This window comes from Dama dama, chromosome 28 (assembly GCF_033118175.1).
Source record: "Dama dama isolate Ldn47 chromosome 28, ASM3311817v1, whole genome shotgun sequence".
Taxonomy (NCBI): Eukaryota; Metazoa; Chordata; class Mammalia; order Artiodactyla; family Cervidae; genus Dama; species Dama dama.
In genome coordinates, this window is record NC_083708.1 from 20,660,818 (window position 1) to 20,687,939 (window position 27,122).

The window sequence follows — 27,122 nt, forward strand, 5'->3', positions numbered from 1 at the left end:
TGGGACAATGTGAAACACCCCAACATTCGAATCATAGGAGTCCCAGAAGAAGAAGACAAAAAGAAAGGCCATGAGAAAATACTCGAGGAGATAATAGCTGAAAACTTCCCTAAAATGGGGAAGGAAATAGCCACCCAAGTCCAAGAAACCCAGAGAGTCCCAAACAGGATAAACCCAAGGCGAAACACCCCAAGACACATATTAATCAAATTAACAAAGATCAAACACAAAGAACAAATATTAAAAGCAGCAAGGGAGAAACAACAAATAACACACAAAGGGATTCCCATAAGGATAACAGCTGATCTATCAATAGAAACCCTCCAGGCCAGAAGGGAATGGCAGGACATACTGAAAGTAATGAAAGAGAATAACCTACAACCTAGATTACTGTATCCAGCAAGGATCTCATTCAGATATGAAGGAGAATTCAAAAGCTTTACAGGCAAGCAAAAGCTGAGAGAATTCACCACCACCAAACCAGCTCTTCAACAAATGCTAAAGGATCTTCTCTAGACAGGAAATGCAGAAAGGTTGTATAAACGTGAACCCAAAACAACAAAGTAAATGGCAACGGGACCACACCTATCAATAATTACCCTAAATGTAAATGGGTTGAATGCCCCAACCAAAAGACAAAGATTGGCTGAATGGATACAAAAACAAGACCCCTATATATGCTGTCTACAAGAGACCCACCTCAAAACAAGAGACACATACAGACTGAAAGTGAAGGGCTGGAAAAAAATATTTCATGCAAACGGAGACCAAAAGAAAGCAGGAGTCGCAATACTCATATCAGATAAAATAGACTTTCAGATAAAGGATGTGAAAAGAGACAAAGAAGGACACTACATAATGATCAAAGGATCGATCCAAGAAGAAGATATAACAATTATAAATATATATGCACCCAACATAGGAGCACTGCAATATGTACGGCAAACACTAATGAGTATGAAAGAGGAAATTAATAGTAACACAATAATAGTGGGAGACTTTAATACCCCACTCACAACTATGGACAGATCAACTAAACAGAAAATTAACAAGGAAACACAAACCTTAAATGATACAATGGACCAGCTAGACCTAATTGATATCTATAGGACATTTCACCCCAAAACAATCAACTTCACCTTTTTCTCAAGTGCACACGGAACATTCTCCAGAATAGATCACATCCTGGGCCATAAATCTGGTCTTGGAAAATTCAAAAAAATTGAAATCATTCCAGTCATCTTTTCTGACCACAGTGCAGTAAGATTAGATCTCAATTACAGGAAAAAAATTGTTAAAAATTCAAACATATGGAGGCTAAATAACACGCTTCTGAATAACCAACAAATCATAGAAGAAATCAAGAAAGAAATCAAAATATGTATAGAAATGAATGAAAATGAAAACACAACAACCCAAAACCTATGGGACACTGTAAAAGCAGTGCTAAGGGGAAGGTTCATAGCATTACAGGCTTACATCAAGAAACAAGAAAAAAGCCAAATAAATAACCTAACTCTTCACCTAAAGCAATTAGAGAAGGAAGAAATGAAGAACCCCAGGGTTAGCAGAAGGAAAGAAATCTTAAAAATCAGGGCAGAAATAAATGCAAAAGAAACTAAAGAGACCATAGCAAAAATCAACAAAGCTAAAAGCTGGTTTTTTTAAAGATAAATAAAATTGACAAACCTTTAGCCAGACTCATTAAGAAACAAAGAGAGAAGAACCAAATTAACAAAATTAGAAATGAAAATAGAGAGATCACAACAGACAACACTGAAATACAAAGGATCATAAGAGACTACTACCAGCAGCTCTATGCCAATAAAATGGACAACTTGGATGAAATGGAAAAATTCTTAGAAAAGTATAACTTTCCAAAACTGAACCAGGAAGAAATAGAAGATCTTAACAGACCCATCACAAGCAAGGAAATCGAAACTGTAATCAAAAATCTTCCAGCAAACAAAAGCCCAGGACCAGATGGCTTTACAGCTGAATTCTACCAAAAATTTAGAGAAGAGCTAACACCTATCTTACTCAAACTCTTCCAGAAAATTGCAGATGAAGGTAAGCTTCCAAACTCATTCTATGAGGCCACCATCACCCTAATTCCAAAACCAGACAAAGATGCCACAAAAAAAGAAAACTACAGGCCAATATCACTGATGAACATAGATGCAAAAATCCTTAACAAAATTCTAGCAAACAGAATCCAACAACATATTAAAAAAATCATGCACCATGACCAAGTGGGCTTCATCCCAGGAATGCAAGGATTCTTTAATATCCACAAATCAATCAATGTAATACACCACATTAACAAATTGAAAGATAAAAACCATATGATCATCTCAATAGATGCAGAGAAAGCCTTTGACAAAATTCAACACTCATTTATGATTAAAACTCTCCAAAAAGCAGGAATAGAAGGAACATACCTCAACATAATAAAAGCTATATATGACAAACCCACAGCAAGCATCACCTCAATGGTGAAAAATTGAAAGCATTTCCCCTGAAATCAGGAACAAGACAAGGGTGCCCACTCTCACCACTACTATTCAACATAGTGTTGGCAGTTCTGGCCACAGCAATCAGAGCAGAAAAAGAAGTAAAAGGAATCCAGATAGGAAAAGAAGAAGTGAAACTCTCACTGTTTGCAGATGACATGATCCTCTACATAGAAAACCCTAAAGACTCTACCAGAAAATTACTAGAGCTAATCAATGAATATATTAAAGTTGCAGGATATAAAATTAACACACAGAAATCCCTTGCATTCCTATATACTAACAATGAAAAAACAGAAAGAGAAATTAAGGAAACAATACCATTCACCATTGTAACAAAAAGAATAAAATACTTAGGAGTATACCTACCTAAAGAAAAAAAAGACCTATACATAGAAAACTATAAAACACTGATGAAAGAAATCAAAGAGGACACAAACAGATGGAGAAACATACCATGTTCATGGATTGGAAGAATCAATATTGTCAAAATGGCTATTCTACCCAAAGCAATCTGTAGATTCAATGTAATCCCTATCAAGCTACCAACGGTATTTTTCACAGAACTAGACCAAAGTATTTCACAATTTGTATGGAAATACAAAAAACCTTGAATAGCCAAAGTAATCTTGAGAAAGAAGAATGGAACTGGAGGAATCAACCTGCCTGACTTCAGACTCTACTGCAAAGCCACAGTCATCAAGACAGTATGGTACTGGCACAAAGACAGAAATGTAGATCAATGGAACAGAATAGAAAGCCCAGAGATAAATCCACGAACCTATGGACACCTTATCTTTGACAAAGGAGGCAAGGATATACAATGGAAAAAAGACAACCTCTTTAACAAGTGGTGCTGGGAAAACTGGTCAACCACTTGTAAAAGAATGAAACTAGAACACTTTCTAACACCATACACAAAAATAAACTCAAAATGGATTAAAGATCTAAATGCAAGACCAGAAACTATAAAACTCCTAGAGGAGAACATAGGCAAAACACTCTCCAACATAAATCACAGCAAGATCCTCTATGACCCACCTCCCAGAATATTGGAAATAAAAGCAAAACTAAACAAATGGGACCTAATGAAACTTAAAAGTTTTTGCACTACAAAGGAAACTATAAGTGAGGTGAAAAGACAGCCCTCAGATTGGGAGAAAATAATAGCAAATGAAGAAACAGACAAAGGATTAATATCAAAAATATACAAGCAACTCCTGCAGCTCAATTCCAGAAAAATAAATGACCCAATCAAAAAATGGGCCAAAGAACTAAACAGACATTTCTCCAAAGAAGACATACAGATGGCTAACAAACACATGAAAAGATGCTCAACATCACTCATTATTAGAGAAATGCAAATCAAAACCACAATGAGGTACCATTACACACCAGTCAGGATGGCTGCTATGCAAAAGTCTACAAGCAATAAATGCTGGAGAGGGTGTGGAGAAAAGGGAACCCTCTTATACTGTTGGTGGGAATGCAAACTAGTACAGCCGCTATGGAAAACAGTGTGGAGATTTCTTAAAAAACTGGAAATAGAACTGCCATATGACCCAGCAGTCCTGCTGCTGGGCATACACACTGAGGAAACCAGCTCTGAAAGAGACACGTGCACCCCAATGTTCATTGCAGCACTGTTTATAATAGCCAGGGCATGGAAGCAACCTAGATGCCCATCAGCAGATGAATGGATAAGGAAGCTGTGGTACATATACACCATGGAATATTACTCAGCCATTAAAAAGAATTCATTTGAACCAGTTCTAATGAGATGGATGAAACTGGAGCCCATTATATAGAGTGAAGTAAGCCAGAAAGATAAAGAACATTACAGCATACTAACACATATATATGGAATTTAGAAAGATGGTAACGATAACCCTATATGCAAAACAGAAAAAGAGACACAGAAATACAGAACAGACTTTTGAACTCTGTGGGAGAAGGTGAGGGTGGGATGTTTTGAAAGAACAGCATGTATACTATCTATGGTGAAACAGATCACCAGCCCAGGTGGGATGCATGAGACAAGTGCTCGGGTCTGGTGCACTGGGAAGACCCAGAGAGATGGGGTGGGGAAGGAGGTGGGAGGGGGGATCGGGATGGGGAATACATGTAAATCCATGGCTGATTCATATCAATGTATGACAAAACCCACTGAAATGTTGTGAAGTAATTAGCCTCCAACTAATAAATAAAATAAAATAAAATAAAATAAAAAAATGAAAAAAAAAAAAAGACATATACAAACTAGACAGTGAAAGATATCCCACAAAAGCTTAGCAGCCCTAAAACCCAATGTTAATTTCTAGTTTGGGTGGACAGGTGGGATAAATGTATGGAGTATCTTGAGATATCCAACTGAAGTGAAAATCAAGTTGATGTACTTCACACAATCTACCTTGAAAAACATGGCTTAGTTCTTGAAATGCTTTTCTGGATTTTGGAGGCAATATGTAATACATTAAACATTGTTATTTCATTGAACCAGTGGTTAGCTGTAAGGCTACTGAATTCTACTGTGGACTAGAACAAGAGAAGCCTTTATAAAAAGTTAAGACTTTAGTAAAAATTGCTCTAATACTTGGGCTTTTTGAGCCAGCAGATCCAATCAAAGTATCCTTAGCAAATGAGGATGCTGAGTGAAACCTCTATCAACTTTAAAATCACAGCACAAACCTCTATAATATTGGAGCAATTAACTATATTTCCCAACAGATAACTTTGTAAAAAGATTGTTTTTTACATTTAAAAAATTTTAAACTATTCACTTCTGATTTTAAAGTTGTTGTTAAAATACTTAACAAATATCTCATGGTTTTAGCTAATTATGATAGAAAAACTCTTCACTACCACGTTAAGATTTATAGAGAGCAATAACTCTTCACATAGTAATATAAAGACATTTTTAACCCAATTTCAAGCTAGTAGTATAAGGTGATGGTGAGAACAGTAGGTAAGGACAAGGAATAGAAACTGATCATTTATTAAGCTAATTTCAATCTTTGTTAATCTGCTGTCAGATTCTTGGCATCATAATATCATCATCATTGCCACTGTCTTTAAAATCAGTTGTCAAATTATATAAAGTTCTCTATCAATGTGCTAAGAACATTATCAGTGATTTAAAATAACTTTTCCTTATTTTGGGATAGAAGTTATAAAATGAAAAAAAGGATACTCACACTAGCAAGTAAGTTTTTATCTGAAAACAGAGTAAACATATTAAAAGACAAATTGCATTTGAGGCTTGGCCAAGCCATCAGAATAGGAAGACACTGAGATCACCTCCTCTCACAGGTACACCAAAATTACAGCTACTTACAGAGCAACTGTTAATGAGAAAGACCAGATTCTAGTAGAAAAGATCTACAACTAAAGATATAAAAAAGGAACCACAATGAGACAGGTAGGAGGAACAGAGTCATGGTAGAGTCAAGACTCATACCCTTGGGTGAGTAACCAAAAAACAGAAGAATAATTAAAATTGCACAGGTTGTCCCCAAGAAGGAATGGGTGTGAAGGAATCTCCCACGTGGGGATCCCTAGCCCAGGGGTCCTACATTGGGAAGACAAGCTCCCAGAGACAAGCCAATGGAGATTAAGGTTGAGAGACCCAGAGATGGTGGGAAATACAGACTCCACTCATAAAGTGCACACAAAATCTCACACACTCTAAGACCAGGGAAGAAGCAGAAATTTGAAAGGAGCTTGGGTCAGACCCACTAACTGATCTTAGAGAATCTCCCAGAGAGACTGGAGGCAACTAGAGCCCACTTTGGGGACATAGACATTCAGTTCAGTTCAGTTCAGTCACTCAGTCGTGTCTGACACTTTACGACCCCATGGACTGCAGCACGCCAGGCTTCCCTGTCCATCACCAACTCCTGGAGTTTGCTCAAACTCATGCCCATAGACACTGGTTGTAGCCATTTGGGGGAGCTCATTCTACCACATGGACCCTGACTCTAGCAAGTGCCATTTTGGAATCCTTTCCATATCTTATTAGCACTAGGACCTGGTCCCACCCACCAGCCTATTGGCACCAGTCCTGGATGCCTCCAGCCAAGCAATTAGCCAGGCGGGGACATAGCCATACCACTAGCAGGCAGCCTGCCTTAAGATGCTCTTGAGCCTACAGCCACCCCAGAACATAGTCCTGTTCGCAGGAGGGCCCAAAACCTGGGCCCATATACTAGTGCACAGGCATTATCCTGGGATTCCTGCATCCAGTTAACTTGGGATGCAGTTCGACCTGCTAGTGGAGAGGCCCCAGCCCTAGAAACCCCTGGGTCCCACCCCCACCCACCAGAAAGCCCATACACCAAACCTGGAACTGCCAGAGTCTCCAGCCAGAGATTCTGGGACCAGAAGCCACTCACCAGCAAGTGAACCCAGCTCTGAGACACCATGTGGCCATCAGTCAGAGGCCTTGGAATACATTCTCAGCTACCAGGAGTCCAATACAACTTTAGGACAGCTAGGACACTGAAGCCAGCAGTGTCATAAATCAACCCCACCCACCAGTGGTCTAAAGGCAGCTGTGGAAACCCCTGGAACCTGCATCCAGAGGCCCTGGGACCAGCCTTTGCCTTCCAGTGGGCTGGCACTAGCTCTAGGACCCAGATTCACCCACCAGTGGATAGGCACCAGACCCAGGATTGCCTGGACCTCGACCTCACTCGCCAGTAGATGGACACCACTCCAGCAACAATGCAGTGCTGAAGCCTGTCTTGTCAAGACACAGCAACACATCAGCAGACTGGCAGCAGTCCCAAAGCTCCCCAGACCACAGCCCTGCACACCAGCAAGCCAACAGCAGCCCTGGGACCTTCAGTGAACAGCTCTGGGATCCAGCCCCACTGACAGTGAGGCTGATGCCAGCTTCAGGACACCAAGGCCCTGCAGCCAAAAGCACCAAAACCTGCTTCTGCCCACCAGCGAGCTGGCAGCACTAGCCCCAGGAAAATTTAAGCCCTGGCCTCACCACCGGTAGGCTAACATCAGCTCAGAGATACTCTGGACTTCTCATCTGCAGCCCTGGGATCCAGCCCTACTCACCAACAAGCCAATATCAGCTTTGAGACACCCCAGAACCACCGATTGCCAGCATGTCAGGAACCACCCCACGAAATAGCAGGCAGATACTAGATCTAGGAGCCCCAGTCTTGCAACTTCACACACACCAGTGAGTCATCATCAACTCCAGGATTTCCTGGGCTCCTGAAACCAGCTGCCTCAAGACCCAAACCCATCAAACAGCTGCCAAAAGCCTCTACAAAAGGAGGGTCCTGGCAAACAACCAGATGTGGGGTAGCCACATCTACTAACCCACTCATAGTAGTCAGCCTGACACAACGGAAGGACCCACAGAACCTACATAAGGGACACCTCAGAGCATGTAGCTCTGGTGAGCAGTGTGGGGAGTATGCTGCTGGCGCAACAGAACCTCTCCTATACAGGCCGCTTCCCCAAGGCTGGGAAACATAACCAGATACACAGAAGTAAAAACAGCAATTTAGGCAAAATGATTTGGCATGTTCTGAATGAAAAAACATAAAATTCCAGAGGAATTAAGTGAAGTGGAGATATGCAATCCATCTGATAGAAGGTAATGATCTTGAAGACATTCAAGAAACTCAGGAGAAGATTGGAAGAACAGAATAAAACCTTCAGAAGTTTTTAAGAGTAGAACATATAAGGAAGAACCAAACAGAGATGAAGGATTCAGTAACTTAATGAAGAAAAAAAAAAAAAAAACTCTAGAAAGAATCAATAGCAGAATAAATGATACAAAGGAATGGATCAGTTAGGTGGAACACAGAGAAATGGAAATCAGTAAAGCTGAATAGAAAAAAGAAAGGAAAAGCAAAGGAGGACAGTTTAAGAGATTTCTGGAGTAACCCAAGCTTACTAACATTCACATCACAGAGGTCCCAGAAGGAGAAAGGAGAGAGAAAGGAGAAGAGAATATATTTGAAGATATAATAGATAAATACTTCATTAACCTTGATAAGGAAACAGCCATCCAAATCCAGGAAGCACAAAGAGTCTAAAAAGGATCAAGCCAAAGAAAACTACACCAATACACCTTGTAATTAAAATATAAAAACCAAGGATAAAGAGATACTTTTGGAAGCAACATTGCAAAGATGGGCACAATAAAGCACAGAAACGGTATGGACCTAACAGAAGCAGAAGATATTAAGAAGAGGTGGCAAGAATACACAGAACTGTACAAACAAGATCTTCATGACACAGATAACCACGATAGTGTGATCACTCTCCTAGAGCCAGACATCCTGCAAAGCAAAGTCAAGTGGGACTTAGGAAGCATCACCATGAACAAAGCTAGTGAAGGTGATGGAATTCCAGCTGAGCTATTTCAAATCCTAATAGATGAGGCTGTGAAAGTGCTGTACTCAACATGCCAGCAAATTTGGAAAACTCAGCAGTGGCCACAGGACTGGAAAAGGACAGTTTTCATTCCAATCCCAAAGAAAGGCAAGGCCAAAGAATTTTCAAACTATCACACAATTGCAGTTATCTTACACATTAGCAAAGTAATGCTCAAAATTCTCCAAGCCAGGCTTCAGCAGCATGTGAACCGTGAATATCCAGATGTTCAAACTGGATTTAGAAAAGGCAGAGGAACATGAGATCAAATTACCAACATCCATTGGATCATCGAAAAAGCAAGAGAGTTCCAGAAAAACATGTACTTCTGCTTTATTGACTATGCCAAAGCCTTTGCCTGTGTGGATCACAACAAGCTGTGGAAAATTCTTCAAGAGATGGGAATACCAGACCACCTGACCTGCCTCTTGAGAAATCTGTATGCAGGTCAAGAAGCAACAGTTAGAACTAGACATGCTGAATCCAAATTGGGAAAGGAGTACGTCAAACTGTGTATTGTAACCCTGCTTATTTAACTTATACGCAGGGTACATCATGCGAAATGCTGGACTGGATGAAGCACAAGCTGGAAACAAGATTGCCCAGGAGAAATATTAATAATCTCAGATATGCAGATAACACCACTCTTATGGCAGAAAGTGGAGAGGAGCTAAAGACTCTCTTGATGAAAGGGAAAGAAGAGAGTGAAAAAGCTGGCTGAAAACTCAACATTCAAAAAACTAAGATCATGGCATCTGGTCCCATCACTTTATGGCAAATAGAGGGGAAAACAATGGAAACAGTGAGAGACTTTATTTTCTTGGGCTCCAAAATCACTGCAGATGGTGACTGCAGCCATGAAATTAAAAGATGCTTGCTCCTTGGAAGAAAAGCTATGACCAACCTAGATGGCATATTAAAAGGCAGAAACATTACTTTGCCAGCAAAGGTCCATATAGTCAAAGCTATGGTTTTTCCAGTAGTCATGTATGGATGTGAGAGTTGGACCATAAAGAAAGCTGAGTGCTGAAGAATTGGTGCTTTTGAACTGTGGTGTTGAAGACTCTTGAGAGTCCCTTGGCCTGCAAGGAGACCAGTCTATCCTAAAGGAAATCAGTCCTGAATATCATTGGAGAATGATTCTAAAGCTGAAGTTCCAATATTTTGGCCACCTGATAAGACGAAGTGACTCACTGGAGAAGACCCTGATGCTGGGAAAAATTGAAGGCAAGAGAAAGGGACGACAGAGGATGAGATGGTTGTATGGCATAACCAATTCAATGGGCATGAGTTTGAGCAAGCTCTGGGAGTTGGTGATGGGAAGGTGATGGACCTGGCATGTTGCAGTCCATGGGGTCGCAAATAGACACAACTGAGTGACTGAACCAAACTGATTGAAAGTAACAAAGGAAAAGAAACAAGTTAGGTACAAGAGAACTGCCATAATCTCTCAGCTGACTTTTCAGCAGGGACTCTGCAGGCCAGAAGGGAGTGGTTTGGTTTATTCAAAGTACTGAAAGGGGAAAACTTACAATCAAGAATGCACAGTAAGGCATTTGTTCAGATTTCATGGGGAGATCAAATGTTTTACAGGTAACAGAGAAGCCAAAAGAGTTGAACCCCACCAAACTAGTTTTCCAAGATTTGTATGGAAATTCTCTAAGAGATCAAGGAAAAACTACAATTATGAAAGGGCTTCTCTGGTAGCTCAGCTGGTAAAGAATCCACCTGCAATGCAGGAGATCCTGGTTCAATCCCTGGGTTGGGAAGATCCCCTGGATGAGGGTATAGTAACTCATGTCTAGTATTCTTGCCTGGAGAATCCCCATGGACAGAGGAGCCTGGTGGGCTACAGTCCATGGGGTCACAAAGAGTTGGAGATGACTGACTAAGCATGACACAATTAGAAACATGAAAATTATGAAAGGAAAAAGTCATTGGTAAACAAAAATATAGATTAAAGTTAGTAAATCAATCATAGAGAAAATTTGTAGGAAGATTAAATGACAAAAGAGTATATATGATACTATATCCACAGTAAGTAGGTAGGGGATACATAACACCAAAAATTATAAAATGTTATGTCAAAAGCACTAATTGTGGGGTAGGAGAGTTAAAATGTGGGATTTTTAAATGGATTTAAAGTTAAAAGATCAGAAATTTGGAATAATCACCATATGAAGAAGTTGTCATATGTAAGTCTAATAATAACCATATTCCAAAAAAACTGTAAATAGATACACACAGAAAAAAGAGAAAGGAATCAAAACATAACACTAATGAGGGTCATGAAATCATAAAAGAAGAGAATAAAAGAAGTAAGGAACAAAAAAGAACCTACAAAACACCTACAAAACAATTAACAAAATGGCAGTAATTACATAACTATCAATAATTATTTTAAATGTAAGTAGACTAAATGTTCCATGAGAAGACAAAGACTGACTAAATGGAGGGACTCTCTGAGCAAGAACTGGATGGACTGGGTAAAAAATGTGATATATCCAAAGAGTCTGTCATTTTCTCCACCTGATAAGATGGTTGGACGGCATCATGAACTTGATGGACATGAGTTTGAGTAAACTCCAGGAATTGGTGATGGACAGGGAGGCCTGGTGTGCTGCAGTCTGTGGGGTCACAAAGAGGCGGACATGACTCAGCGACTGAACTGAACTGAACTGAATCGTATGATTAGTATAATTGAAACTGTGTAGAGTTCTCTTAAGTTTATCAACTAAAATTAACAGTCAATTTATAAGTGTAAAAAAAATTTCAAATCTACATTTTAGTTTCTTCCCACTGTATCAAACCAAGATTAAGTTTATAATGAAAGTAATAGGACACTTGAAATGAACTGGCCACTTCTTGTGACCTTGGAAAAGTCACATTTAACCTGCCTATTATATATATAACCTGCCTATAATATAATATATATTATATAAATAATCCCTCTATATATATATAACCCTAACCCTAACCCTAATCTTCATCTCACTTGACTAAGCTGAGCTCGGGGGACACTGCTGGACCCTTTCCCCTTTATGTTTGTTCTCAACCTGGCTCCCAGGTTCTCCTCCGACCTCAGGGGCTGCTCCACATTGACCTCTTTTGCTGCTCCCAGCCAGGCCCAGTCTCAAACTCATGCATTAACCTGCCTCAGCATTTTCATTTAGACTTTGCTATTCACCAGGCACCATGCTAATAATTAATACAGTGATTAATTTAAAACTTATCATAAGCTATGTGGATGGTAACATATCCATTTTTGCAGGGCAGGAATAGAGACACAGATGTAGAAAATGGACATGTGGACAGGATTGGGGGGGAAGGGGTGATTGGGACAAAATAAGAGAGTAGCATTTAAATATTACACTACTGCATGTAAAACAGCTAATTGGAAATTGCTGTAAGGCACAGGGAGTTTAGCTCAATGCACCATGTGATCTAGAGGGGTGGGAGGAGGGTGAAGTGGGAGGGAGGGAGGGAGGGAGGAAATATATATATAATATACATATATTATATATATATATATATATATATATATATATATGATTGATTCACTTCTTTGTACAGTAGTAGAAACTAACATAACATTGTAAAGCAATTATACTCTAATAATAAAATAAAAGCCCTAAAGGCAAAGTCATTAACAGCTTCCCAGGTGGCTCAGTGGTAAAGAACCTGCCTGCCAGGAAGGAGACTCAGGTTTGAACTCTGGGGTCAGGAAGTATCCCTGGGGAAGTAAACTACTGAAAAACCTGGCTTAATCTCAACATTAACAAAACTAACACCATGACATCCAGTCCTATCTCTTCATGGCAAATAAAAGGGGAAACAGTGACAGATTTTCTTTCCTTGGGCTTCAAAATCACTACAGACTGTGACTGCAGCCATGGAATTAAAAGATACACGCTCCTTGGAAGAAAACCTATGACAAACCTAGTCAGCGTATTAAAAAGCAAAGACATCACTTTGCTGACAAAGGTTCAGATAGTCAAAGCTACAGTTTTCTCAGTAGTCAGGTACAGATGTGAGAGCTGGACCACAAAGAAGGCTGAGAACCTAAGAGTTAATTTTTTCAAATTGTGGTATTGGTGAAGACTTTTGAGAGTTCCTTGGACTGCAAGGAGATCAAACAAGTCAATTTTTAAGGAAACCAACCTTGAATATTCATTTGACCTGGGTTCAGTCCCTGGGTTGGGAAGATCCCCTAGAGAAACGCATGGTAACCAACCCCAGTACTCTTGCCTGGAAAATTCCATGGACAGAGGAGCCTGGTGGGCTACAGTCTATAGGGCTGCAAAGAGTCGGACACAACTGAGTGACTAACACACATATTCATTTGAAGCTGATATTCCAATACCTTGGTAACCTGATGTGAAGAGCCAACTCATTGGAAAAGACTTTGATGCTCAGAAAGACTGAAAGCAAAAGGATAAGGGGGTGGCAGAGGATAAGATGGTTAGATAGCACCACCCACTTAATGGACTTGAATTTCATCAAACTCTGGGAGATAGCAGAGGACAGAGAAGCCTGATGCAGTCCATGGGCTTTCAAAGAGTCAGACACTGCTTAACCACTGAACAACAACAAGGTCATTAACATAAAGATACATAAATAAATTCACCATAATCAAATACTGAGGACTAGGTAGAGCTACGATTCTTTAGTTGAGTAATGTCAACTTTAGAGAGTCATCTCCTAGCCCTACTCTAACTCCTTGCTGCCTCACCCAAAATTCATTCCAGATCCAACAGTTTTGAAATTTCCTTGAATAAATGATGGCAAGGAGAGCTAAATTTTATTATGTAACTTGGAATCAAATAATTATCATGTCCAATATAAGATTCACCTCTTCTTCCTCAATATGTTCTATTTGTATATTTGTATATGCCTGACCTCCTTTGCTCATTCAAAACTTGTTTTAATTTTTTTGCATATATTTTAGCTTCATTCTTTTGGTGAGTTCTCCTGAACTCTGTAGCAATAAATAGAGCCACAGATCAGTTGACAACTTTATGTAGAAATTTCATGTTTATCAGGCTCTAATCTAGAAAAGCCTAGAGGACATTTGTCATCTGCCAAGTAAGGTCCTCACAGCCTCTCTTCTCCCACATTCAGAAATGACATATTATGAGCTTGTACATGCCTACACTCCTGGGTGTGCAATTTCACTGAGATGTTCCCTCTACTTCCCCAAGTATTGTTGCTGCTCTTAAAACTGTAACAAAAATTTTCACATTTAATTTTTTTCATTTGTTGTTAAAGCTATTTTTAAATATATATCTATACATATATATACATATTTTCTTTTTTACCCTGTATTCACTTCTCTAAGGACTCACCATAGAAATGTCTGGATTCAAGTATTTGAAGGGATTTGGGGGTAAACTGAGTTCAGTAAAGGGAATCATATTTATCAGTCATGTTAGAAATAAAGATTTTTGTGTATTATTACTTTTATCCTTTTTGTATTTTTTAAGTGGAGCTTACTGGATATGACATGTTAAAGCAAAACAGAATAAACCACTTTATTGAAGAATGCTTTCTCTCTTGTAAAAGGATTGTGAGCTTCTGATGTAGCAGTTTTTTAAACAATGATGATGGTTTGTTACATTTAAGTGGATTTTTTTCCCTATCATTGGAATCCAATGGTCTAATATTTGTTTTATATGAAAATAAATCTCAATCTCAATCATTTTTCATTGTTAAGGTGATGTATTTCTTATATTTAATATTTGAAGTGTTTATTTCATTTCTGTTAGTTGTGTGTGTGTGTGTGTGTGTGTGTGTGGTATATATAGCCAATAACTGTGCTAATGAAAAGAGCATAAATAAATGTCATATTTATTGCTGTTGCTTTTACCTAGTTTTGAATGATATACACTGGAGAAAATATTCGTGTTAAAAATTGGCAGGTATTGCCAGATCTCAGTGACTGACTAAATATAACTCATTATGCAAACTGGAACACATTTTAGAGTAAAAGAAAGTACTAACCTGAGGATGACAGGATAACAAGTGTACACTGGCAAATGCCCAGATCAACCCAGACATAGGTTTACTCTAGGTGTGAGAGGTAAACTACTTATAAAGGTCAAGGATGAAATACAGAATTGTTTAGGCTAATTAGAAGTTCTCTAATTAACTTCTCTGGTTTTGTTGGGTATGGATAGAGTCCCCTTCTTTTGGCTACACATTGGCATTGAACAGATAGATAATAAAGTGAAACAATCATTTCATATGCAGAGATTACTTGAGCTTTATGCCATATGGCCTCAATAGGATAATTCAAAACCTGTGGCAAGAAAAGCACTCATCTAAAAGAACTCATTTATACCAGGATAGGTTCAGGCCCTCCATCCTGGAAGCATTACTTCTTCATCTGAGTTATCTTTTTAAAATGGCTTAGAATAAGAGAGGTCTCCCTAGAAATTAAAGCTGATAGCACCTTGATCTTGGACTTGAAGCTCCCAGAAACATAAGAAAATAAATTTGCATTATATAAGTCACCGATTGTGTTATGTTGTTATGGCAATCCAAGCCAGCTTGTACACCTTAGCATCCATAACAAATTATTTTAATTATCTTATGGTTACTCCTCACCGTCCTAGCCCCTTTCCTGTTCTATATATTTGATGAGTAGTTACATGATTAACTCAATCTACTTTTTACCTGTTGCCCACATGCAAAGTAAAGATGACCAAAGGAAAATATGCCATAATGCTAACTTTCATTTATGACCACAAACTTCAAATGCTTTCATAGAGCTGCCCAGAAATCACAATTTTCTACTCTATTAATTTTCCTATGTTTTTCAGTATTACATATCTTTCTTGTTACTCTGGAATATGTTTTCAAGAATGAAATTGTTGGATTTGGGAGTATGCACATTTGCAAGTCTACTAGATACTGTCATAATGCTTTCAAAGTAGTTATGCCACATACAACTCCAGAAACATGGCAATACTCTCCTTTTTGTCAGCCTTATGGGAAAAATAGTACATTATTTCATTTATTTTGAAGTTTAATTAAATATGGCTCAAAGAGTAGAGAATCTGCCTCCAGTGCAGGAGACCTGGGTTTGATCCCTGGGTCAGGTAGATCTCCTGGAGAAGAGAACGGCTATTGACTCCAGTATTCTTGCCTGAAAAACTCCCTGGACAGAGGAGCTTGGTGGGTTATATAGTCCATGGGTTTGCAAATAGTTGGACACGATGGAGCAACTAACACCTTCACTTATCACTATATTTAATTATAATATAATTATATTTAAATATATACTCTGTCAACCAAGAAATGCAGAATACTGTAAGCAAGAAAAGAGTTTATTTGCAATCAGGTAAAATGCTGAAACATTTATCATTTCTGAAAACGTACTCCAGAGGTAAAGGACACTGAAGTGAGGATTTGCATTACAGAGATAATTGTCATCTTGGAAAAGTTAAATGAACCTAAATATCCATTAATAGATGGGTGCTCATAATATTGGTACTGGTTCCAGAAAGACCAACATGGGAGATGTTGAAAATAATTTGGAGGGGGAAATGGAAAGATGGAGGATGATACATGCAACACACTACTGTATGTTGTAAAAAACACATATAGAATAATAATCTTAAAGTTAATAGATTGGAAGGATTTTTATATAAGTCAGATGACAATTGCCTCTTGAGAGTTATTGGTAAATAATACTGAGGGATTCCATTGCAGGAGACTAGCTAGACTGCTCAAGTTTTTATTTTATCTAAGTAAAGAGAATGGGAAACAAATAGGACAAAATATCTGTGGTATATATTCTAAGCAATGGGAATATTTTTCTATGTTATGTACTTTTTTCCTTTATTCTAAAATGTCTTTAAAATATATAGAAAAAAGTTAAACAGATACATGAAATTACACATACATGCTCCATGCAGTTTGGGAATATAATCTTAAATCTTATTTATGAAGACTCAGTTGAGAATTCTTCCAGTTTAACAGTTTTGCAACTTTACACTTTTTCAAGTCATTGTTTCTTAAAACAGGGACTAAAACTTTTTTTTTTAATGTAATTAAGATCATTAGAGTTAAAGGACACTAAAAACTGCAAGAATGAGAACTATTCTGAGGGAGAAGAGAATTCGTCACCCTGAAATATGCCTCTTTGACAATGTTACTGTTGTTCAGTCCCTCAGTCGTGTCTGACTCTTTGTAATCCCATGGACTGCAGCACACCAGGCTTCCCTGTCCTTCACTATCTCCCAAAATTTGCTCAAACTTTTGTCCATTGAGTCGATGATGCCATCCAACCATTTTATCCTCTGTTGCCCTCTTCTCCTCCTGCCCTCGATCTCTCCCAGCATCAGGGTCTTTTTCAATGTGTCGGCTCTTCGCATCAGGTGGCCAAAGCATTGGTGCTTCAGCTTCAGTATCAGTATCAGTCCTTCCAATGAATATTCAGGGTTGATTTCCCTTAGGATTGACTGGTTTGATCTCCTTTCTGTCCAAGGGATTCTTAGGTGTCTTCTCCAGCACCACAGTTCAAAAGCATAAATTCTTCAGTGCTCGGCCTTCTTTATGATCCAACTCTCACATCTGTGAGCTTCCCTGGTATCTCAGTAAAGAATCCACCTGCAATGCAGTAGACCCTGGTTCAATTTCTGAGTCAGGAAGATCCACTGGAGAAAGGATAGGCTACCCACTCCAGTATTCTTGGTTTTCCCTAGTGGCTCAGCTGGTAAAGAATCCAACTGCAATGTGGGAGACCTGGGCTCAGTCCCTGGGTTGGGAAGATCCCTTGGAGAAGGAAAAGGCTACCCACTCCAGCATTTTGGTCTGGACTGTCCAATTCATGGGGTTGTGAAGAGTCAGACACAAAAGAGTGACTTTCACTCACTCACATCTGTACATGACTACTGGAAAAACCATAGCTTTGACTAGGTAGACCTTTGTCAGCAAAGTGATGTCTCTGCTTTTTAAAACGCTGTCTAGGTTTATCATATCTTTTCTTCCCAGGAGCAAGTATCTTTTAATTTCATGACTACCATCACCCTCTGCAGTGATTTTGGAGCCCCCAAAAATAAAGTGGCTCACTCTTTGACTTAAAGATTATTTTAGGCTGAATATTTTTAGAAACAGAGACATAGAAACTCTGCAAACTGAGTAGAAGCAATCCTTTTTTTACAGACATCTCCATTTATAAGGGAAATCTCCATATTTATAAGGGTGTCACCCTCCCTGTATTAGGAAAATTCTGCATGCTTAGTCACTCAGTTGTGTGGACTCTTTGGGACCCCATGGACCAGTAGCCTGCTAGGATTCTGTCCATGGGGATTTTCCAGGCAAGATCAAAACATGTATATTATCAAGGGTGAAACAGATCACCAGCCCAGGTTGGATGCATGAGACAAGTGCTCGGGGCTGGTGCACTGGGAAGACCCAGAGAGATGGGGTGGGGAAGGAGGTGGGAGGGGGGATCGGGATGGGGAATACATGTAAATCCATGGCTGATTCATGTCAATGTATGGCAAAAACCACTACAATATTGTAATTAGCCTCCAACTAATAAAAATAAATGGAAAAAAATATTAAAAAAAAAAAGAAAATTATAGTGGGTTGCCATTTCCTTCTCCAATGCAAGAGGTATACATGTTACTAAATTTCTGCTTGTTTTTCTCCTGTTAATTTGCCTTCTGTTGTAGGGGATATCAGCCAAGAACTAAGAAGAGTAGAGGAAAAATTATTTTTCCTCCTCCATAATTCTGTGGATGCGTTTAACAGGAAAATCTTCTTTGGAGTGTTAACATGAAAATTTTGCCTCTATTATAATACAATATTATCATCAAATGGAGATAACTCATTTTTTATTTGTAACACCCAAGAGTACTGTATAAATTAATCTAGGCTTATATTGTAAGTAACTAATCATTGTTACAGATTTTACCAGCACTAGTCCTCAATTAATAATCTGTCACTATGATTTTTAAATGCTGAAAAGGATTAAGGATTAAGTTGTGTTTTAAAATTGCATAGCCTTATTTGATTTTGAATGTTTGCATCACTCCTTAATTTTTGCTAGAAGTTCAAATAATGAATGAAGGCTGAATAGCTTCAATAAATACACATTTGAGACTTCCTTGTCTAAACATACTAAGAACATTTATATTATAACTTTGAACAGTAATCTTGGATTTACATTTCCTTAACAATTTTAAGTGTTACTTGCTTTTTATTTGTCATAGATTGCAGCAAGATGACAGTTGTGTAGATATATAATCTAAGTAACCAAAACACAGAAATAATTAGCTTTATTCACAGAATTGTTATAGAGTCTGTTGACTAAAAAATATGCACAACTTGAGAACTTCAAGTTAAGCTTTATTTTGGGGGCAAAATGGGGACTGCATCCCAGGACACAGTACCTCAGTTAGTTCTGAGAGACTGCTCCAAGGAAGCAGGAGGGGGAATCAGGCTATACACAAGTTTGCAACAAGGAGAGGAGGCAGCCCAAACATCAAAGATCAGGTATCAAGTTAAGGAATTTAGCATTCTATGTATGAGAAGATTTGAGCCTCTCAGTTCAGTTCAGTTCAGCCACTCAGTCATGGTCGACTCTTTGCGACCCCAAGGACCGCAGCATGCCAGGCTTCCCAACTCCCAGAGTTTACTCAAGCTCATGTCCATCACATCGGTGATGCCATCCAACCATCTCATTCTCTGTCGTCCCCTTCTCCTCCCACCTTCAATCGTTCCCAGAATCAGGGTCTTTTCCAAAGAGTTGGTTCTTTGCATCAGGTGGCCAAAGTACTGGAGTTTTGCTTCAGAATCAGTCCTTCCAATGAATATTCAGGACTGATTTCCTTTAAGATTGACTGGTGGAACTCCTTGCAGTCCAAGGGACTGTCAAGAGTCTTCTCCAACAGCACAATTCAAAAGCATCAATTGTTTGGCACTCAACTTTCTTTATAGTCCAACTCTCACATCCGTACATGACTACTGGATAAATCATAGCTTTGACTAGGCAGACCTTTGTTGGTAAAGTAATGTCTCTGCTTGTTAATATGCTGTCTAGGTTGGTCACAGTTTTTCTTCCAAGGAGCAAGAATCTTTTAATTTCATGGCTGCAGTCACCATCTGTAGTGATTTTGGAGCCCCCCCAAAATAAAGTCTCTCACTGTTTCCATTGTTTCCCCATCTATTTACCATGAGGAGATGGGACCGGATGCCATGGTCTTAGTTTTCTGAATGTTGAGTTTTGAGCCAACTTTTTCACTCTTCTCTTTCACTTTCATCAAGAGGCTCTTTAGTTCTTCTCTTTCTGCCATAATGTGGTGTCATCTGCATATCTAAGGTTATTGATGTTTCTCCTGGCCATCTTGATTCCAGCCTATGCTTCATCCAGCTGGCATTTTGCATGATGTGCCTCTGGGCTCACTGAATTCATTCCTTTCATATGCACCTCAGTTACCTGGGGCCAAATCCTGTTTCCATGTTCACCTTAAGGAGTGGCAGATGGCTGTTTCTTCCATTCTCCCAGCTCCTCAGCAATCACTGTGGAGGGGGCTGGGCAGCATCTGTTGGATCACAGTTTTGGGAGCCCTCATTTACATTTGGAGGCCAGAAATCATTGATGGCTGTGACATTTCTTGTTTGTTGATATGGCAAGAGATGTTTTCATTTCACAAGCCCTGTCTTGAGAAAATGACATCTACACAACCATCACCAGTGAAACTCTGAGAAGACGTAGAGTAAGTTTCTAGACCATCTTTTTCTCAAGACTGTTTTTGAACTTAGTATATTTTATTTACCTGAATAATAATTAGTAGCTAAAAAAATTAGCTAAACGATATTAGGAAGATATATGATAGCATACTATTGGACACTGTTTAGAATTTTATCCCACAAAAATGAAGACATTTTGTTTTAACCTTTTTCCTATACTTCAGATGTGGTCTACTAATTTAACGATTAGTCTACACATTAGACAGAAGTGTTACTAACTAATTGCTAAGTTGCACAAAGTATTTTAAAAAAAGAGGCTGAAGAAATACATTGCTTTTTTGTGTGATCTGTTTATTGCTCATAAATAATCCCATGCTATTAAGAAACATTACTATAAATGAAAACATAATTAGCATTTTGAACATATGTGCTATAATTAACGGATAATACTGGCTCTGGGCCCTTGTGATTTCACTGAAAACAAATGGAAAGCTTACACAGAGTAAACCTGTAAGTGCTATTGCTGTTTAGTCACTAAGTCATGACTCTTTGCAACCCCATGAACTGTAGCCCACCAGGCTCCTATGTCCATGGGATTTCCCAGGCAAGAATACTGGAGGGGGTTGCCACTTACTTCTCCAGGAGATCCTTCCAATCCAGAGGTTGAACCTTCTTCTTCTGCTTGACAGGTGGGTTCTTTACCACTGAGCCATCTAGGAAGCCCGGTTAGTGTTGTGTGAATGAGTGATTGATAGTCACTCAGTCGTGTGCGACCCTTTGCGACCCTATCGACTGTAGCCTACTGGGCTCCTCTGTCTGTGGAATTCTTAGAAAGCTTTATTAATTCCAAGCTCTATTTTTGTCATTGCTCTTGCTGTTTTTTGACCTACTGCATTCATAATGCAAATTGAGCATTTCAAAACATGTAACACTGGGTGAAAATTTACTAGGAAGTATTTTAATACATGTTTTAAGAAGAATTCTTATATCCATTATTAAATTTGTGTTGTTGTTCAGTCACTCAGTCATGTCCGACTCATTGCAACCCTATGGACTATAGCACACCGGACTTCCTTGTCCTTCACCATCTCCCGGAGTTTGCTCAAACTCATGTCTATTGAGTTGATGATGACATCCAAGCATCTATCAGCCCCTTCTCCTCTTGTCCTCAATCTTTCCCAGTGTCACCAATGATAATTAAAATTTAGAACTAAATGCTTAGAGCTAGACTGAAATATGACCAAGATGAAATAGAAAAGGAATCATTCAATCACTCAGATCCTTTCTGGGAGAATCTTAGTGGAAGTGAATCTCCTTTGGATAGTATACATTTCAGACATCCTGTAGCCCAACGATGAATGAATGAAATACCCATTCTCTTAAGTGTGTTCCTCTCAGCTCTTATCCTGAGCAGCCTACCTCCTAAATCAACCCTCAGTCCCAGCTGTGCATCTGAATCTCTTATAAAATTTTGTGAAGATTGACTAGTCCTCTGTCAGAACTGAAGTTTCTTATGTGGCTCTCTTAATGTAGCTTTATTTAGAAAATAGCTTTTCTCTCTATTCTTTATCCTATTTTGATCCCTGAGGGAAAACAAATCTCAATGCTTTTACCAAGTCAAAAGCAGAAGGACCAATGTTTTGTTTTAACTTTGGGCAGTGTCAAAAAAAAAGTGATTTTGGTAAATCCTCACTCACCACTATGTGTGTGTATATATATATATATATATATATATATATATATGTATATGTAATTGAGTGTATATATATATATATGTGTGTGTGTGTGTGTGTATTATGTGTGTATATATATATATATATTTACATGTAATTGAGTACAAGAATAAGCTATCACATCAGGAAATTCTTGTGTAATCAAATTAATCCATCTATATAAACAACTTTCTAAGTTCTAGTTTGTACCTTACACTATCCAGGAAGGCATTGAGAAGAATGAGAAGCAAAAAAGCATGCTTTTAAAAGGAAATAATTCTTTAATGAGTCTCCATAACTTTCCATCTGATGAGAATATTGTCACTGTTAGCTTTTACCTCTTGGCAATGATCATGTAAAACAAAAGGATATTGAAACCAACTCTGCTGTTTTATGGTATCTATGAAGCCATCTCTGCAGTTTTAATTTAATCGTATTTATCTTGGCAATTTAGCAGGTGAAAACATTTTTTATTTTTACAACCAAATTCACTAAACAATGTACCATGTGAAGAAAAAACATTATATCAGGAAATGCAATCAAATACATTTCAGACAGGGTTACTTTTAAAAGGTTTTACTGCTTTTCCAAGCCCTAGGCTATTGGCCCACCTCTTCCTTTCTGACCTTTGAAGAGCTTATTTTGAAAATACTATTTCATTAGGAAATACGTTGGAAGGTACTAAACAAAGTCCAGAACATTCAACCATTGCAAAACATAAGCTTTATCTGTCCACTTAGGTATGTTCTTTACCTCTATTCATCATTTCATTATTTTCTTCTGGTCCTGCAGGGATGTTTTACAACATCCTAGTCAGTATTATAGCCCAAACAAAGCACATTATTTGAACAGACTTGTAAACTTCAGTGATTCATAATTGTTCACCTATAACAACAGAGTAAGTCGAATAAAAACAGAGAATAATAGTGTGTTTTTGAAGAAATATTCCAAACTATGAGTATATGAAAAGTAGATTCAACTTTTTTAATGGATGAGGACAAAATATTTAGAATAATTTTTCAAGTTATTGTCCACATTGGTTTTGTGGGGGAATCTATGTTGATTATTTGCCTACAATGCAGGAGACTTGGATTTGATCCCTGGGTTGGGAAGATCCCCTGGAGGAGGGCATGGCAACTCACTCCAGTATTCTTGCCTGGAGAATCCCCATGGAGAGAGGAGCCTAGCAGGCTACAGACCAAGGGGTCGCAAAGAGTCAGATACAACTGAGTGACTAAGCACAGCACAGCACTATGTTGTTTGCAAACTTATATATCTCCACCTGTGCAATAGAAAGAATATCTTTACTTACTTTTCAGTGATGTTCAAAGAATATGAGGAAATATGCACAAATCAGATTTAAAAGAACTCAAAATAATGTAAAATGAACCATCATTTAGATTTCACCATAGAATGAGGCGTTTGTTTAGGTGACTGTCACAATGAACTTTCTTCCTTTTCTTGCTTTGATGGAAAGATTTAAAAATTGTATTGCATTTTCTTTACAACAAATGGATTGTGAAACACTTTGCCTGTTTTTAAGTAGCAATGTCATCTTTAAAAACATGTTCTCATTGTTTTTACTGTGATAGAAAGATGTCCCAAAGGGCCATTAAGCTTCTAGGACATTTTGCCACTACAGTTCTTAAATCTGCTTTGTATAATTTTTCCCTATTTTCTCTCACATTTATGCAATAAATAGTAGTCTTTTATTACCTCATATCTACCTTTAAAATCCTCTCATCCATTAGCACATTCGTAATATGTTGCTTCAATTCTTCCGTGAACTAGAAAAAGAGACAGTTAATTTTGCTAACTACCTGGCCAAATAAAAAGGAATGAATGTACATGTTTATTAAGAACAAAGAGCTGCCTGTGAACAAAGTAATTGAGATTTAGAGCTTGATGTGTATGCCATTTTTCTTCACCCCTCTGATGTCTCATTTTCTAGTTTATGTTTCTCAGCAGTGTTTCCTAGAGTTAAAAATGTTCTCTATATTAAACTCAATTTAATTCAGCAATCACTAAGATCACATTCTTTTTAGCAAGACATAACTTTAGGCCCTATGAATGATGGAAACATGACAAAAGCAATTACATAAAGGGTTTATAATGAAGAGAGAAATAAACATTCTTACCATAGAATATTCTTTGAGCCATTATAATGCATTACACTTCTTTCAGAAGGTCACACTCTATAGACAGAAATGAGTTTTGAACACATTAGAGAAATATTATAATAGACATATAAAATAGTGTTAGTATAAAGAGAAGAGATAAGGCTGAAAATGAGCAAGTAGAAATTTAAAATATGTAGTCATTTTGAATTCAAAATGAAAAGTGTCAATATTTTTATTCATTGGGATTCATTCCAAAATTCATAGAAACAGTCTAATCAATGTACAATTGAGTGATTTATTTTTCTAGATGTAAATACCCCATCAGTAAAAATTAGAACTTGTATACCTTTCTTTCACTGGAAAATTTTAAAGCATGTACTTTCTGCTAGGGAAACAAAGTCATTTATACTCATTATAAATGAATGGATAATAAAAATGAAATTTTTTTCCATTGAATTAATGTCTTCTATTATAAATTTCTTTATATTTTCTCTTTTGTATTTTGCTTGAAAATATTTCTTTTTATGACCTACACCCTCATTAATTTGAAATTTTGAACAAATACTTGCATTTGTCTATTTGTCATTCTATCTTTAAAGGAGTATTAAACATGTATTTCCAAATCATTATATTAAATTTAAAGAATTAATAATCCCCTATATAAGTTGGTTTACCTACTTTCTTATCTCTTGACCATTGAGATGATGGTCTAATTATCAATAATGTCTAATTATTAAAAACTTTAGAATTTTTGGTCTAAGCTATTGTTTCTCCCCTTTAGTATTCCTGCATGTGTATGTGTATGTGTGCTCTTTATGTGACCCATTTTATCAAGCCTCAGTTTTAGTATCATTATATTCATATAGATTAATCTATCATTATTGAAATATTTATTGCTTAATATCATTTATTATGATCTTCCTCTTTCCTTATCTTGAGAATTTATCCAAATATGATCAGAATATTTTCTTAAAGAATTTCCTCATATAGAGTACAGAGATGGCATACAATCTAAATCCTTCTAAGTTGAAAAATAAAATCTTTGTTTAGCAGTTATGTAGGACTACTATGTATGTAGAATACTTTGATTGTATTATTTTTATTCATTAAGGTCTATAAGTTTTGCTCATTTAGATTCTAGTATGTAGATCATAAAATAGTGGTCTAATTTTTGTGCATAAAATATTCTTCCTGCTGAAAATCACGTGTGTTATTTACAATTAGGCTCAGCATCAGGGAGCACAATATTGAAAAATAGTACCTTAAAACAGTAGGAGTTCATTTTACCTTCATGTAAAAGAAGTCAGGTAATGAAGAGTCCAGTGATCTCTTTTTCTAGACATGAATATCCCACCTAGATACACATGATCCATGTCTATCTATCATAGATTAATATCATTTCAGAGGCTGGAGATCTTTCATATATCTCTCCAATATTCCATAGGAAATAGATCTTGTCCTCATGGTCTAGTAGAGCTTCTAATTCTCCAGTTTCCAGATTCCCATTCTATGAAACAAATTGAAAAAAGAGAGGAAAATGGCACTTCTTTTCTTTTCATGAACTCCACTTTATTAAGATATAAATTTCATGAAATAAAATACAGCTATTTAAAATTTTTAGGTTGGTTAATTTTGGCATATGTATATGTTTGTATAAATACCATCACAATCAAAATTTTGAACACTTCCATCATTTTTAAGACAAATACTAATTGGATATTATCAGTATAAAATAGTATTGCTTATTCTAGAATTTCATACAAATGGGTTCATACACAATTTTGTATATGTATATACAATTTTGTATCTGACTTCTTTCTCACAGAATGGTTTTGAGATTTATCACTTTTTCTTCTGTATTGGTAGTTTGTACACTTTTATTGATGAATAACACTTTATTTCTTAGTTGTTCCATTTAGAGTTCCAGTAATTGTTCATCATCTGGTCTCGTAGTGTATCACCCTACAAATCAGATGTTTAATATTTAGCCAATCACTCAAGGAAATCTTCATGCAGATTTCTAGTATTCTCTTTCTATATATCCCACTCCTTTCCAGAACTATGTCCTACAAATTCCAGATGGCCAACAATGTCTGTTTCCTGAACTCAAAGAAGTAGCTGGTCTTCAAATTTTCCCTTTGTGCACTAACATCTAGAAAGCACTCCCAGGTAGAGAGCTGGGGCAGTTACTGAGTTTATCTCATTCGTTTCCATTCTCTCTGGGATCATAATTCTGTATTGTCTCTTGCCTCATGTCTCAAATGGGTGATTAGTTACTTAATTTGATTTTTTATATGTCTCTATTGAGAGAGCTAGTTTGTTACCAATTAGTCCATATTGACTACAAACTAATAGAGAGTAGTAAGTAGATATGTAAGTATACACTTTGGAGGTTCAGTTAAGCATTGCAGCTTATATCTCATTGGCCAGAACAGAAGTCATGGCTACATTTAACTTACAAAAGGAGACTTGAACATACAAATGTAGGTAGGTGATGATATGCTCAGCTTAAGTATAGTTCTTTTACTAAAGAAGTAGAGAACAGTAGAAATTGGAAAGCAACTAGAAGTTACAATTATAGGAAACCTTCAAGATTCTTTTGTGATTTCATATTATACACAGAGATAGTATCAGGGGAAAAATGTAAATCTTTTGGGAAAATGTAGAAA